Here is a 17,118-nt window from a genome sequence, read left to right as displayed (position 1 = left end):
ATTCAGTGAATAGTGCTCTCAAGTTAACCTGTCAAATTCAATTAACTGTTGCAAGCTGTCCAAGGTGACACATGCTGTAATTAATTGAGAAAACCAGCATAAAGGCACCCTTCAGAGTACTTTGTAATTGAGTGTGAGATCTCATGGGATTGTCTCTTGCTCAGTTGCAAGTGCATGGAGTTTTTGGGTGGAATGTGGGTTGTGCCATGTTAACTCCAAATGAGCTTGTTATAGGCTGTGTTCTATGATATACTACCAGGTTTCGAATCAAGAGGCATGGCTTGAGAATACTGATAGAGTTCTGTGTAGATAGGTAGTTTCAAATTCTTTTTTTCCTCATTTAACCCAACAGATATTTCAGGTTTTTTCTTTCTCACTATTTTCAACTATTCATACATTTTTTTTTCAAACTTCTGTAATATAATGGCCAATAAATTTAAGGTAGTTTTAGTCTAGATGATACAATATAAGTGTTTAATAAAAATAATATATTTTAAAAAAATAGTAACACTTGTAAATTACTTTTCTTAGGACCCAGAATATTAGATATATTTTCACAGTGCTCAGATCCATTAACACAATAAGGTGTTGTTGTTGTTTTTAATTTATTTAATTGTTTGTTTATTTATTTTTTATTTTTTTAGAGAGAGGGGAAAGGAGAAAGAGAGGGAGAGAAATATCACTGTGTGGTTGCCTCTCACTCAGACCCTCAACTGGGGACCTGACATGCAACCTAGTCACGTGCCCTGACTGGGAATCAAACCAGCAACACTTGGCTTTTAGGGCAATGCTCAATCCACTGAGCCACAGCAGCCAGGGCAATAAGGTGTTATTGAATGTGCAGAAGTAGGCTGCATCATTAATTTAGTAATTCATGCTATTTTCAAATCAATTATTCAACTATCTCATTGTTGTCTCTCTAACTGAATTCCCCAGTTTTCTTTCCTGGGATGTCAGAATAACAATTCTGAGGTAACCGATGAAAGGTCAAATTAATCAACACTTACATAGTAGCCTTTTCAGGGGTCATTGATCCATATAATCAATTCCTTGAGTTGATGTGATGAGACAGTAAGATAATGCATGTATCATAATTGTCACAAATCCAGGCACAAAATGAGCACTCAATAATAACAGCCATTCTTTTTATTTATTAAGTTAACATTTATTAAACATTTGCTGCATGTTAGTAGGGGATCAGATAATCTAAAAACTGACTTAATGAACACCTATTTAATTTTTTTCCATTTTGTATTTTTTACTGAATCTTGCTTATTTATGTGATTAATCAACTAATAGAGAGAGGGGAAGATGGCAGAGGAGTGAGGGGAGGCTGCGTTTTCAGGCTCCCGAGACCCGTCTGCAGTTTGGGATAATTGCAGACAGAACATCCCAGTGAGCAGCTGGACACTGGCAGGAGTAGAACCATGGCACTGCTGGATTAGAGAAAATCCATCTGGGAACAACCTGTTTAGTGAGGATAGCGGAGGAAAAGGAGATGAAATGGGATTCCTGACTGGGGCAGCCGCCCGAGCTGTGGCTGGAAGTACACAAAGGCTTTTTGGCGACCACAGGCTTCCCCAGAGCAGAGTCGGGAGGAGAGCTGATCTCCGCCCGCTGGCAGAGACGGGACTTGACCAAGTGGCATTGGCGCTGAAGGACAGGAGACAGCGTGCTGCCGGGCAAGTGAGAACATAATTCTCCTTTATATTTTTCTCTAGTGGATGGTGGAGAGGAGAGGAAAGTTTGGGGGTGGTAGGCTGTTCTTGAGGAGCGCAGGCACAGAGGTGCACTCATCCACTCCCCAACCTTACCCTTGGGTCGCGGGGGCGCACATAGGGAAGTGCCCTCATTCACTGGCCCAGGTGCGTGGGGCAGGGAGTCCAGGCATCCCTTCGACACTCCCCAACGGACATAAGATCAGTGCTCCTACGGGCACAGGGAAGGCCCACTGAACACGCAGAGAACCGTGCACAGACACCCCTAGCGAGCTCCAGTGGGCGCCGGGCCCCGGGCCAGACAGCACGGGAACAGCGGGCGGCAGCGACTCACAGACGCTCACTTCCACTGAGCACAAGTGTCTGGGGCCCCGCTCTAAGAGGAGAGAAACCAACTCCCGGAGCTCGGCTCAGCGGGACTAAGGGCACGGGCACGCGAGTGTGAAAACACCTCAGCCGGGCTAAAATAAGCACCAATCGTGGGGCAAGCTCTTGGACCGCATGTGCAGGGGCGCCTGCACAAGGACACCTCAGCTGCCTCCAGCAGGTAGCAAGGGAGCTTGCCGTGCCGGCCACCGCGGGTGCACACCATTGCTAAAGGAACAAGAACCTCTGAACCACCACACTAGACCAGCTGCGGACGCAGAAAAAGAAGACGACACACCAAGGCTGAACTGAGTAAAAACATCCTTTTTTTATTTTTTCTTCCACTTTTTTTTCTCTCTTCTTTCTTTCTTTCTTTCTTCTTTTTTCTGGTTTTTTTTCAAGTTTTTTTCTTTCTTTCTTCTTTCTTTTCTCTCTTTCTTTCCTTCTTCTTTTCTTTCTTTTTTCTTGTTGTTTTTTTCCCTTCCAAAAAGAAAAACAAACTATATCTCTAATGTGTTGCATATAACCTCTCCTTCTCATCCTTTCTCTTTAATCATTGTTTATTTGTTTGTGTGTCTAGTATAGCCCCCCAATCACTCTAAATAATAGAATATAATTACTATATAAACCCAATACAATACAATCCCACTTTCTTACTATATTATGCATTTTTCCATCCTTTTCTTCTATTTATATTAACATACAACGTAAATATTACCTACTGGCTTGCATAGTCTCAACTATTATTAATCTATCATCCCCTCTATCAAAAATTATATTTTCCTCCCTAAAAACAACTCTTATCTATTCTTCTTATAGTATAAAAGCTCTATTCTCTTTACATTTATATTAATACGGGCTCATTGGCTGACGATAGCGGAATAGAGGGTGCGGAATATTTTTTGAGGGTGTGGGTCTCCTGCCTGGGCTGTGTGTTTATGTTTTTAACAGCATCTCCACAAAAGAATTCAAGACAAAGTGGATAGAGTGACTCTCAACCAACTAGCCAGAAGGAAGATCCTACCAAAGAACATCTGAAATATAACCAGACAGTATAAACAAATGACATAAAGGGTAACCCAAGAACATCAGGCTCAGGATATCAAAGAGACTGCACCACTGAAACCCCCAGATCTCCCATAAAGAATCTCACACCACAAAGGAGGGAAGTCAAAGCAGACCACCACCTCCCAAAAAACAAACAAACAAACAAACAAACAAATAAATAAATAAATAAATAAATAAATAAAAACAAGAAGAATCCAACATGGTAAGATGCAAAAATAACCACTCAATGAAAAGAAAAGAGGAATCCTCAGAAAGAGAGATAGATGAAATAGACATAGCCCAAATGTCAGACATGGAATTCAAAACAATGGTGGTAAAAAAGCTCAATATACTCGACATCCTTAAAAACAACTATGACACCCTCCAAGGAAGTTATCAGCAGCTCCAAGAAAATTACAGGGAACTTGCAGAGAACTACACCAGCACAAAAAAAGATATAGAAACTGTTAACAAGAACCAGGAAGAATTGAAGAATTCAATCTCTGAACTGAAAAACACAGTAGAATCACTCAAAAACAGACTAAACGAAGCAGAGGATCGGATTAGTGAGTTAGAAGATAATGTAGATAAAAACTCCCAGACAATACAGCAAAATGAAAAAAGATTGACAAAATATGAACAAGATGTAAGGAAATTACAGGATAGCATGATAAGAAATAATATCAGGATCATCGGAATTAGAGAGGGAGAAGAAAAGGAGCATGGAATTGAAAAACTGATAGGAGAAATAGTGACAGAAAAATTTCCGAACCTGATGAGAGAAAAAGTTATAGAAGTTCAGGAAGCACAGAGAGTTCCAATGAAGAGGAACCCCCAAAAACCCACTCCAAGGCACATCATAATTAAAATGGCAACATTTCAACACAAAGAGAGAATCCTAAAAGCAGCAAGAGAAAAGCAGTAAATAACATACAAGGGAGCTCCGATAAGGCTATCAACTGATTTCTCAACAGAAACATTACAAGCCAGAAGGGAATGGTCCAAAATATTTCAAGCAATGAAAAACAAAGGCCTACAACCAAGAATACTCTACCCAGCAAGGCTCTCATTCAAAATAGAAGGTGAAATAAGGAGTTTCTCAGACAAAGGAAGACTAAAAGAATACATCTCCACCAAACTAGCATTGCAAGAGATGCTAAAGGGAGTGTTCTAAGAAAAAAAAAGAGAAGAAAAACAAGAGAGGAGAGGAACAGAGGTACAAAGGGAAATGAATAAATACACGTCAATAATAACCTTAAATGTAAATGGATTAAATGCTCCAATTAAAAAACATAGGGCAACTGAATGGATAAGAAAACAAGACCCACATATTTGCTGTCTACAAGAAACACACCTCAAAACAAAAGATTTACATACACTGAAAGTAAAGGGATATAAAAAAATATTCCAAGCAAACGGACCTGAAAAAAAAGCCAGAGTAGCAGTCCTCACATCAGACAAAATGGATTTGAAAGCAAGGGCAATTAAAAGAGACAAAGAAGGACATTTCATAATACTTACAGGAACAATCCATCAAGAAGATATGACTTTGATAAACATATATGCCCCCAACATAGGAGCACCCAAATACATAAAGCAAATACTAGAAGACCGCAAGAAGGATATCAACAACAACACACTCATAGTACGGGACTTCAACACTCCATTATCAACAATAGACATATCATCAAAGCAAAGAAACACCAAGGATATACAGGCATTGAACAACACACTAAACCACATGGACCTAACTGATATATATAGAACTTTCTACCCGAAAGAAGCAAAATATACATTCTTTTCAAATGCACATGGGACATTTTCAAAGATAGATCACATGATAGGACACAAAACAAGCCTCAACAAATTCAAGAAAATTGAAATTATATCAAGCATCTTTTCAGATCACAATGACTTGAAACTAGAAATTAATCTCAGAGAAAAAAATCAAAGACACCCAAACTCATGGAGATTGAATAACATGCTATTAAATAATTAATGGATTAACAATGACATCAAAAAAGAAATCAAGACATTTCTAGAAACTAATGATAATGAGCACACAACAGCCCAAAACCTGTGGGACACAGCAAAAGCAGTCCTGAGAGGGAAGTTCATAGCAATACAGGCATATCTGAAAAGGATAGAAGAATCGCAAATAAAAAACCTAACCATAAAGCTACAAGAACTAGAACAACAACAACAAACAAAGCCTAGGGCAAGAAGAAGGAATGAAATCATCAAGATCAGAACAGAACTAAATGACATAGAGACTAAACAAACAATCCAAAAGATCAACAAAACTAGGAGCTGGTTCTTTGAAAAAATAAACAAAATCGACAAGCCTCTAGTCAGTCTAATCAAGAAAAAAAGAGAGAAGACCCAAATAAACAAAATCGAAATGAAAGAGGAGAAATCACGACTGATACCACAGTAATACAAATGATAGTTAGAAATTAGTACAGACAAGTGTATGGCAAGAAATTTGACATTCTAGAACAAATATACAAATTTCTAGAAACATACAACCTTCCAAAACTGAATCAAGAAGTGGAAAGTCTCAAAAGACCAATAACAAAGAAGGAAATTGAAACAGTAATCCAAAATCTCCCGGCACACAAAAGCCCTGGACCGGATGGCTTCACAGGCGAATTCTACAAAACATCCAGGAAAGAACTAACTCCTGTCCTCCTCAAATTGTTCCGAAAAATCCAAGAAGAGGGAAAAATCCCAAACTCTTTCTATGAAGCCAGTATTATCCTAATCCCAAAACCAGGTCAAGACACAACAAAGAAAGAAAACTAAAGGCCAATATCACTGATGAACATAGATGCTAAAATCCTCAATAAAATATTGGCAAGCAAGATCCAGCAATACATCAAAAAAATCATACATCATGATCAAGTGGGGTTCATCCCAGGGATGCAAGGATGGTTTAATATTCACAAATCAATAAATATAATACATCACCTAAACAAAATGAAAGACAAAAATCACATGATCATATCAATTGACGCAGAAAAAGCATTTGATAAAATACAACACCCATTTATGATGAAAACACTCAGCAAAATGGGAATAGAGGGAGCATACCTTAACATAATTAAGGCTATATATGAGAAGCCTGAAGCCAACATCATACTCAATGGACAAAAACTAAAATCATTCCCCCTGAATTCAGGAACTAGAAAGGTTGTCTACTCTCTCCACTCCTAATCAACATAGTGTTGGAAGTCCTTGCCACAGGAATCAGACAAGAAAAAGAAATAAAAGGCATCCAAATTGGGAAAGAGGAAGTAAAACTTTCATTATATGCAGATGACATGATAGTATACCTGGAAAATCCTATAAACTCCACTAAAAGACTACTCGATATAATAAGTGAATTTGGCAAAATAGCAGGGTACAAAATAAATATACAGAAATCTACGGCATTTCTGTACACCAACAATAAAATATCAGAGACAGAGACAAAAAAGAAAATACCATTTACTATAGCAACAAGAGAAATAAAGTACCTAGGAGTAAACTTAACCAAAGAGATAAAAGACCTGTACTCTGAAAATTACATAACATTGAAGAAAGAAATTAAGGAAGATACAAATAAATGGAAGCAAATACCATGTTCTTGGATGGGAAGAATCAACATCATCAAAATGGCCATACTACCCAAAGCAATTTACAGATTCAATGCAATCCCTATTAAAATACCAATGACATATTTCACAGACCTAGAAAAAATACTCCAAAAATTCATATGGAACCAAAAAAGACCCCGAATAGCAAAGCAATCTTGAGACAGAAGAACACAGCAGGAGGAATCAAAACACCAGACATCAAACAATACTACAAAGCCACTGTGATCAAAACAATCTGGTACTGGCATAAGAACAGACCTATAGATCAGTGGAACAGAATAGAGAGTCCAGAAATAAACCCAGGCCTCTATGGTCAACTAATATTTGATAAAGGAGGGAGGAACATAAAATGGAGTGAGAAGAGCCTCTTTAACAAATGGTGCTGGGAGAACTGGATAGGGATTGCAAAAAAATGAAACAAGACCACCAACTTACACCACACATGAGAATAAACTCAAGATGAATCAAAGACTTAAATGTAAGCTGTGACACCATAAAAGTCCTAGAGGAAAACATAGGCAAGAAAATATCAGATATCTCACGCAACAATTTCTCATGGATACATCTCCTAAAGCAAGAGAAATAAAGGAAAAAATAAATAAATGGGATTACATCAAACTAAAGAGTTTCTGCTCAGCAAAAGAAAACATCAGCAAGATGAAAAGGAAACCAACCATATGGGAAAACATATTTGCCAATGACATCACAGACAGGGAACTGATTTCCAAAATATATAAAGAGCTGATACGACTCAACATCAAGAAAACAAACAACCCAATTGAAAAATGGGCAAAGGACCTGAACAAACACTTCTCCGAAGAGGACATACAGAAGGTCCACAGACACATGAAAAAATGCTCAACATCATTAGCCATCAGAGAGATGCAAATAAAAACCACATTGAGATACCATTTTACACCAGTCACAATGGCCATCATCAACAAATCAACAAACAACAAGTGCTGGCGAGGATGTGGAGAAACGGGAACCCTACTGCACTGTTGGTTGGAATGCAGACTGGTGCATACACTGTGGAAAACAGTATGGAATATCCTCATAAAAGTAGAAATGGAACTGCCTTTTGAACCAGCGACTCCACTATTAGGATTATACCCGAAGAATCTTGAAACACCAATTCAAAAGAACTGATGCACCCCTATGTTCATAGCAGCACTGTTTACAATAGCTAAGTGCTGGAAACAGCCTAAGTGCCCATCTGTAGATGAGTGGATCAAAAAACTGTGGTACATTTACACAATGGAATACTATGTAGCAGAAAGAAAGAAGGAACTCCTGCCATTTGCAACAACATGGATGGAACTAGAGAGAATTATGCTTAGTGAAATAAGCCAGGCAAAGAAAGAAAAATACCATATGATATCACCTAATTCAGGAAACTAAAGAACAGCACAAACAAAGGAACTAAATAGAACAAAGAGCAGAATAGCAGTCAATAGGGGGAAGGGGAGAGGAAAAGAAGGGGGATAAATAAGAGAAGGGTTTAGTCAAAGAACCTGTGTAAATGACTCATGGACATGGACAATGGGGAGGGATATGATTGCGGGAGAGGGGAGTGTGTTGGGTGGGGGAGAGAAATTGGGGGAAAAGGCGACAACTGTAATTGAAAAACCAAAAAGAAAAAAAAAATGAACTAATAGAAACACACTCAATTTTATATATAAGCAAAATTATTTTTAATAGTTATTTGACTTTCAATTATAAGAAGGTACCCTACTAATGCAAATTAAATATTCTGTAAAACATTAAAATATTTTTAATTTTTTTACTTTAACATTTTTTATTATTTTTTGATTGTAAAGCTCCACATAAAGATTTCCTCCATACTTACTCAAAACATACATGTCAGCTCTGGCCAGGAGGCTCAGTTGGTTGGAGCATCATCCTCATACACCAAAAAGTTTCAGGTTCAATTCCCAATCAGGGCACATACCTGGTTGTGGGTTTGATACCTGGTTGCAACACATTTGGGTACCAACCAATCGATCTTTCTTTCTCACATTGATGTTTCTCTCTCTCTTTTTTTCACTTTCCTATGACACCTCATTCTCTCTCTCTAAAATCAATCAACATATCCTAAGGTGAGGATTAAAAAAAAAATCTAGCCCTGGCTACTAAGGCTCAGTGGGTTGAGTGCTGGCCTATGAATCTAAAGGTCTCTAGTTTAATTCCTGGTGGGGTATATTCCTAGGTTATGGGCAGGTCCCCAGTTAGGGAAAACCAATCCATGTTTCTCTCCCTCTCTTCCAGTTTCTCTAAGAAGTAAATTAAATCTCTATCAAAATAAATAAATACATACATCCACTTCACAGTGTCATGGTATCAGTGATCATATACTACTTGAATGAAATGTTTCATACAAAGTGTACCAAAAACAAAACATACAAATAAAACAGAGAACACAAACTCTTGGAATAAGAACTTATTAGACTCTGCAGAGGATACAAAAATGAATGATTCTCTTATCAATCGAAATAATTTTTTAAGTATTCCATTTACATTTTAATAATCTTACTTCAGTAATTCATAATGTATAAATGTAGATGTGCATCAAAAGACATTAAAAATTTATAGTATTGCCCAGGCTGCTGTGGCTCAGTGGATTGATTCCCAGTCAGGGCACATGACTAGGTTGCACATCAGGTCCCCAGTTGGGGGCACAAGTGAGAGGCAGCCAAACAGTGATGTTTCTCTCCCTCTATTTCTCCTTTCCCTTCTCTCTAAAAATAAATAAACAAACAAACAAATGAATAAATTATTTTAAAAATTTATAGTATCAAATATATATATAAGATAAAATACATAAAATGAAATTCAAAGAATTTTGATTCTAATATTTTATATAAATACTTTATTTTTAATTAAAATTACATACATATATTCTAAAACTATCACACACTAAATATTATACACAATAAAATCTTACATACCATTTTTCTTTGCCCATACCAGTGTATAACCCTGGAAGTAGTCACTCTTAGATTCTTTCTCTTTTTCTTTCACCTCTTTTTTCTTTCTTTCTTACTTTTTAATCTCTCTCTCTCTCTTGCTTCCACTCCCGACACATACACATATACACACTTACACAGATAAGCATATGTATCTTGAAATTTTTAATTATATTTAGCATTATTTTGGGAATATTTTGATGTGATTACACCTCATTCTTTTCAAGAATTTCATAATACATATGTGCCATAATTTATTTTTTCTATTTCCATACAACAGGCATAGACATTGTTTCTAATTTTTGACTACAGCACATAAATATTTACATATGTATGCATAAATAAATGGCTGTATATGTTTATATGTTTATATCTGTGCACATGGTCAAATATTTATGAAAATATATCTTTTTAGAAGTGAATTTTGCTAGTACAGTTTTCTCAGTTTTTTTACTGTTATCCTATTACAGTTGTCCCAACTTCACTAAGTTTTTAAAGAAGTTTTTAAAAATAATTCGTTGGTAAGTGCTCAATATATTGTGAATATGAATTATTTTTATAATTGTGCATTGCAAAATTTTATTCCAGTTTGTCTCTAGCCTATTTAATTCCTTCACAGAGTCTTCCTTAAATAAATATGTTCCACATTTTAAGTTATAAAATCTCATAATTTAAAAATACATAGGTATAGTGTCTATTTTAGAAAAACTTTTTACAATCCAAGATTAAAAAATAAAATAAAATCATTTGTTTTTTTCTACAAGTTACACTCTTGCATGCATTTTTAATCTATCTGAAGCTCACTGTTAGATAAAGCTTTGAATAGAGATTTAGTTTTGTTTTATTTCCAAATGCATAATTAAATGTCCAAACTCTACTTATCTTTAAATATTCTTTCTCTTGCTAAACTAAACAAATTGACCTAATATTACGTCTATTTATTTGCCTATGCATATCCTTCTGACCCAAATTTCCTTCCATTTATCTATGTTTCTAATCTTGAATCTATCAATACTTACTCTTTTTAATAATGTTGCTTAAAAAAATTAAAAACTGTTATTGCTGACCAGTTATTTGAGTGAACGGAGAGTCAGTTTGTCCATATTATTAGAATTACTAATCCTTAGGATAGCATAATAATTAAAACACTACATATTAGAATCTAATATTCATATATAAAATCAATGATCGTCTTAAACATTTATTCATTAAATATATATTTATATATAATTAAGTTTTCAGATCATAAAGCTAGAAAAAATATAAAATTTAAAATATCTAATGAAATAATTATAAAGATAAAATTAGAAATTAATGAAATAGGGAAAAGAAATAGAGCAGACCAAATTAGTCAGCAGTATGTTTAAGAATATATAATTAGAAAAATGTCCAACAGAATTAATCAACAAAAAACATAAAGCATAAATATACAATGTATAGTATTTGATATAATTTTCAGTAGGAAAGAAATCTCATCTATGCTGATCTGCTAAATTTTATTTTTAATCAAGAAGAGTTATATTTTGTAGAATGAGTTTTCTGTTTACTGGATGAAGTACCTTGATAGATTTATACAATGGTGAATTATTCTTATATTCAAAGAATTAGCACAACTATGTTCTGATATATTATTTTTGGTACTCCACTCTGATAATACTTTATTTACAGTCTTTAATTTAAATGGCTAATTGAATAAAATTTGCAAATTCTCTGCATACTTTTCTAATTTTTGCATAAAAATTATGCTGTTCTTTGAAAACCAGTTGAATATCTTTCCCCCTTTTTATTTAATGGCTATATTTTACGTAAGTTTGCTATACCTTCAGGAGCCAAATTTGGTAATTTATACTTTACTGGAAAATGTCAATTACATTAAAGTTTTTTAATTTTTTGGCATAAAATTTGTTCTGGTTTTCATTTTACATATATTTATTTATTGTATCACAGTTTTATTTTAGTCCTAATTTTATTTGTACTTTTCTCTTTAATCCTGTGACTATTATTGCTAGACATTTGTGTAATTTATTACTTTCTCAAAAAATAAGCATAAAAATTAATATTTTTACATCTATTTTACTAATAAGTATGTGCATTTATAAACATTATTTGATTGTTTTCTTTCCATTTGTTCTACTGCTTTTTAAAAAATTTGACATTCATTATTTGCTATTAATTTAAAAAAAATAACTTAGGCTCAATTAAAACAAATATATTGGGACAACTGTAACAGCATAAACAATCCATAAAAAAGAAGAGAAAAGAAAAAAGAAGAGCCCTGGCTGGTGTGGCTCAGTGGATTATCAGCCTGTGAAGCAAAGGGTCACTTGTTTGATTCCTAGTCAGGGCACGTGCCTGAGTTGTGGGCCAGGCCCCCAGTTGGGGGGCTCTCAAGAGGCAATCCCACAATGATGTTTCTCTCCCTCTCTTTCTCCCTTCCCCTCTCTCTAAAAATAAATAAATAGAATCTTTTTTAAAAAATAAAAAATAGAAGAGGAAAGAAAATCATATGAAATTAAAAAAAACACTTGGCAAGTGAGGAACAGAATGGGATTTCAGCTGGGTCTCTTTTTAACTTCGAGTGAAATTCATTGTGCCAGTATTCCACTTTCTTAAGTGACTAAGTCAGTCTTGTAAGAGAATTATGTGCCTAATCAGTCACATAAAATAGTAAGTGCTATAAACCAATTGACTCAACAAATACATGTGAAAAGCGAACAGAACTGTGGAGCAAGAGAACTTTTCACTCACTGCTGTGGGAATGCAAAATGGTACAGCTACTTTGGAAACCAGTTTGGCAGATTCTTACAAAACCAAACATATTTTTACCACACAATCCAGCAACTGAGCTCTGGGGATTTACACAAAGGAGTTGAAAACTTACGTCCACACAAAAACCTGTACACAGATGTTTATAGAAGTTTTATTTATAATTGTCAAAGCTTGGAAGCAATCAATATCTTCTTCTTTAGGTGAAGGGATAAATAATGAAAACTATTTAGTGCTAAAAAAGAAATAAGCTATCAAGCTATTAAGACAAGGAGGAAATTAAAATGCATATTACTAGGTGAAAGAAGCCAATCTGAAAAGGCTACATACTATATGATTCCAACTATATGACATTCTAGAAAAAGACAAAACTATGGAGACAGTAATATTAGTGACTGCTAGGGTTTAGGGGGACAGGAGTTATGAACAGGTGAACACAGAGGACTTTTAGGGCAGTGAAACTACTCTGTATGATATCACAACACTGTACATTTGTCAGAATGCACAACACCAAGAAGGAAACATAATGTGAACTATGGAGTTAGGGTGATAATGTTGTGCCAGTGTAGGTTTATCAGTTATAATAGATGTACCACTATGTTGTGGGATGCTGATAATGGGGAAGGCTATATATGTGTGGGGGACAGGAGGATATGGAAATTGTGTGGTCCGCTGAATTTTGCTATGAACCTAAAACTTCTCTAAAAAAGTCTATTGAACAAGAAAAAAAATCTCAGGTTTTCCTGCTACATCAAACTAAAATGTTTAACCATCAACAAAATGAAAAGACAACCCACTGAATGGAAGAATATATTCACCAGTGATACATCTGATAAGGGGTTAATATCAAAAATTTATTAAGAACTTGTACAATTCAACACCAGAAGAACAGACAATCCAATTTAAAAATGGGCAAAGAACCTGAATAGACACACCTCCAATAGACATATGAAATGTTGCTTAATGTCATTGATCATCAGAGAAATGTGAATTAAAACCACAATGAGATATCACCTCTCACACCTTTTAGAATGACTATCATCAGTAAATAAACAAACAACTAGTGTTGATGAGGATGTGGAGAAACGGGATCCCTTATGCACTGTTGGTGGGAATGCAGCCTGCTGCAGCCACTGTGGAAAAGCAGTGTGATGATACCTTTTAAAAAATTTCAAATGGAACTGCCTTATTACCCAGTGAATCCACTTCTGGGATATACCTGAAGAAATTGAAATAATATATGCACCCCTATGTTTATTGCAGCATTATTTACAAAGCCAAAATATGGAAGCAGCCCAAGTGTCCATCAGTAGATGAGTGATTAAACAAACAAACAAACAAACAAACAAACAAAAAACTGTGGTACATTTACACAATGAAATACTATTCAGCAGTAAAAAGAAAGAAATCTTACCTTTTTTTAATAGCATGAATGGACCTGGAGACTATTATGCTAAATGCAATAAGCCAGTCAGGGGGAAAAAATGCCATATGATTTTACTCATATGTTGAATCTAATGAACAAAATAAACTGACAAAATAGAAAGAGACCCTTAGGTATGGAGAATGAAGTGAAAGCTGTCAGAGGGGAGGGAGGTTGGAAGACTTGATGCAAAGGTGAAGTGATCAAGAAAAGGAAAAAAGACTATAGAAATAGACAACACCATGATGATTATCTGAGGGGAATGAGGATGGGTGGAGGCAGAAGAGGGTAAAGGGAGGAATAAATGGTGATAAAAGGAGACTTGGCTTGGGGTGGTGAACACACAATATAATATACAGATGATGTATTATAGAATTGTACATCTGAAACCTATATACTTTTATTAACTAATATCACCCCAATTAATTCGATAAATAAAAAATGAAAAGAAATAGATACAATGTAATAAGATGAAATATTAAATAAACCTTTACTTAGAGTTCAATCTCAACTTTAAAAAATGCAAATTTCAACAAATTAACCAAAGTATTAGATGCTAATGAGGTTTCTACTGCACACACAGTTCTCTATGATTCTTTAACTTTCTGAACATACAGAGTTGAAGGGATGTGGAATCATAATAAATGGCCAGGCTGCCATATTACAATTCTTCTAAATTTATTCCAAAGGTTAAATCAGATAGCAGATCATTGTGAAGTAAATCCAGCTGGAAAACAAATCCCTTTAAAAAATAGTCATTATTTCAAAGGAACTTATAGGTAGAAAATGCTAAATTTAAAACAAAAAAAATCAACTTAAATGTCACATTTATTGCCCAAAATTTTATATGATGTCGCTGGTTAATATAAGACTGACTTGGTCCTTAATAACATTAACTGAACAAGGAAGTTTTGCATGTATCATAAAGACCAGCGACCAGATACTCTTCATTTATTAAAAAAGAAAAGAAAAAAGAGATGAGTTTAATCTGAAGCAGTAACATTTATTACAGTGTATAAAATATCCTCACTTTAAGCATTTTAAGATATTAGAATGAATTAGCAAAATAATACATAGTAGAAAATTTGAAGAAAAAACTATAGTTGAATATGAAATATTACTTTTATCTATTCAGGATAGAAATTAAAATGCAATGTTTAGAAACATCTTTTTAAAAATCTTTCAAAAGATTCAGAATACTCAATATAATGTAAATAAGAATGAAATTTAATATTGTATGATGTAAGGTACTTGGAACCCCTCCCTATTAAGCTATTAAAAATCAAGACTCTCTGTGCAATAGTTTTTAGGTAACAGAGTAGCATTTCTATCTTTTCATTCCTATAACATGTGCATCATTTCACAAAATTTTTTAATGGAAAAGTTGACTGTGATAACCACAGAGATCAGCACAGTTGTTTTGACAAGGATTGTGAATATTTGTAGCTAAGCTAGTAGATGAAATGAACTCAAACTTGAATTAATCACTTTATTTTTTAATTAAGGGAAGGGGAATTTAAGAGTGAATTCAGTGACATTTTAATTCATATGATGCTCCGATGTCCTATTTTATGTTTTTACTATGGTGCTGAGCATTGTAAATAACATTGTTGTTGAACATATTTGCATTACATGTGGTGTCATTGTAATCAGACAGGTTGATCATTATTCAATACTGATAGTCACTACATCAAACTTATTCATTAGTTTAGTCAACAGTCTGCTACTGAGTCTGCTCAAAGCACAGTTCTAGGTATGTGATCATTCTGTACGTTTTATTTTTCTATCTCAACAATGCATATGTCCTCTGATTTTATAATGCTCTATACTCAGTCTTACTTTGCCATCAGGTGTTTTGATAGAGAATTGAAGAAGATTTAGATTAAGTGATTGGGTTTCAGATCTGGGAGAGAATGGAAGTCTTAGTCTGTTTAAATGCACACAGTATTTGATTCTTGGCAAATGTGTTTGGAAGTTACATCAGATACTTTCATGTTTTAATAACAAAATTAAATGAGGTTGGAGGTTTCAGTTAAGAGGATTCAATTTGCTTGATCTAAATCAAGTACTTTCTTTATCTTTCAATTAATAATTACATTAGGAAAACTTCAAATGTCTCATAATTACTTTCTGTAATTTTTCTTTAAGTGGTTTTTATTTTCATGTTATTAATACTATAACTGGTGCTAATTATATTAGGTAATTGATTATTTCTTTGAAGTAAAAAATAATTTCATTGATTTATTCACAGTAAAGGAAGCATTCAAATGATTAGACATTATTCATGACCATACATTAGTAATATATAGTAAAGAAGAGAATTAAAATATACAGAATAGTTCTGCAACTATTTTTTGCATTAAAACATAAAACGGAAATGAAAATCATTAGTATGGGTCTCCTCTTTCAATTTCCATGATAGTGCCCAAACTTTAGTTCTTAAAATACTTTGGGATCATATTGTGTAGTCACATACATATATAAAAGTCCATGAAAAAGCCTTTGTTTATTATATTATTTACTTGAATTTGACCATATGAAAGAGTGGTGAGCAGCTTGAATTTTAAAGAAACTGAAACCATTTTGGAAATGAAACAAAGATAGATACTTATTTAAGTAAAAAGAACATTTAAACATGCTCATGTTGGAGAATGTAAACTGAGCAGCAATTTTCCTTTTATGTATGCCTTCACCAACTTGAAATTTTATATGGAAGAGGATCATTCTGGATAAGGTCAATTGTGTCTGCATTAAGAAGATTAGGAACATTTTAAAATGAAGACAATCTCAACAAAAATGCTATAATAAGGATTATAAAATAGAAGGAAATGTAAGATTTTAAATAAGCTTGACTTACAAAGCAATAACAATGCATACTTATGGAGTTAGAATGGTAGTGATTATTTTAAGGGAGAGAATAACCTCTATTCCTGGAGGTGAAAATCATTACGTATTTACCTATTAGATTAGTTTGACCTCTAAGAGTCTATTTTTACATAGCTGACTTTGAAAATTAACTCAGGTTCACATATTCATCATTGACTGTATGTTCACAATTATACTTAAACTTAAGGTAATTAGAACTCTAGGGTCAACCAAGGGTCAGATAAAAATCATGCTAATGAAGACAATTACTTCAGCAAAGCTCACTTTATAAACTGTTTATTCTGTTCTGAATCAGGAAGTACTGTGGC

This window comes from Furipterus horrens, unplaced genomic scaffold (genome assembly GCF_987537825.1).
Source record: "Furipterus horrens unplaced genomic scaffold, mFurHor1.1.pri manual_scaffold_3, whole genome shotgun sequence".
Taxonomy (NCBI): Eukaryota; Metazoa; Chordata; class Mammalia; order Chiroptera; family Furipteridae; genus Furipterus; species Furipterus horrens.
This window is presented reverse-complemented; position numbering follows the sequence as displayed.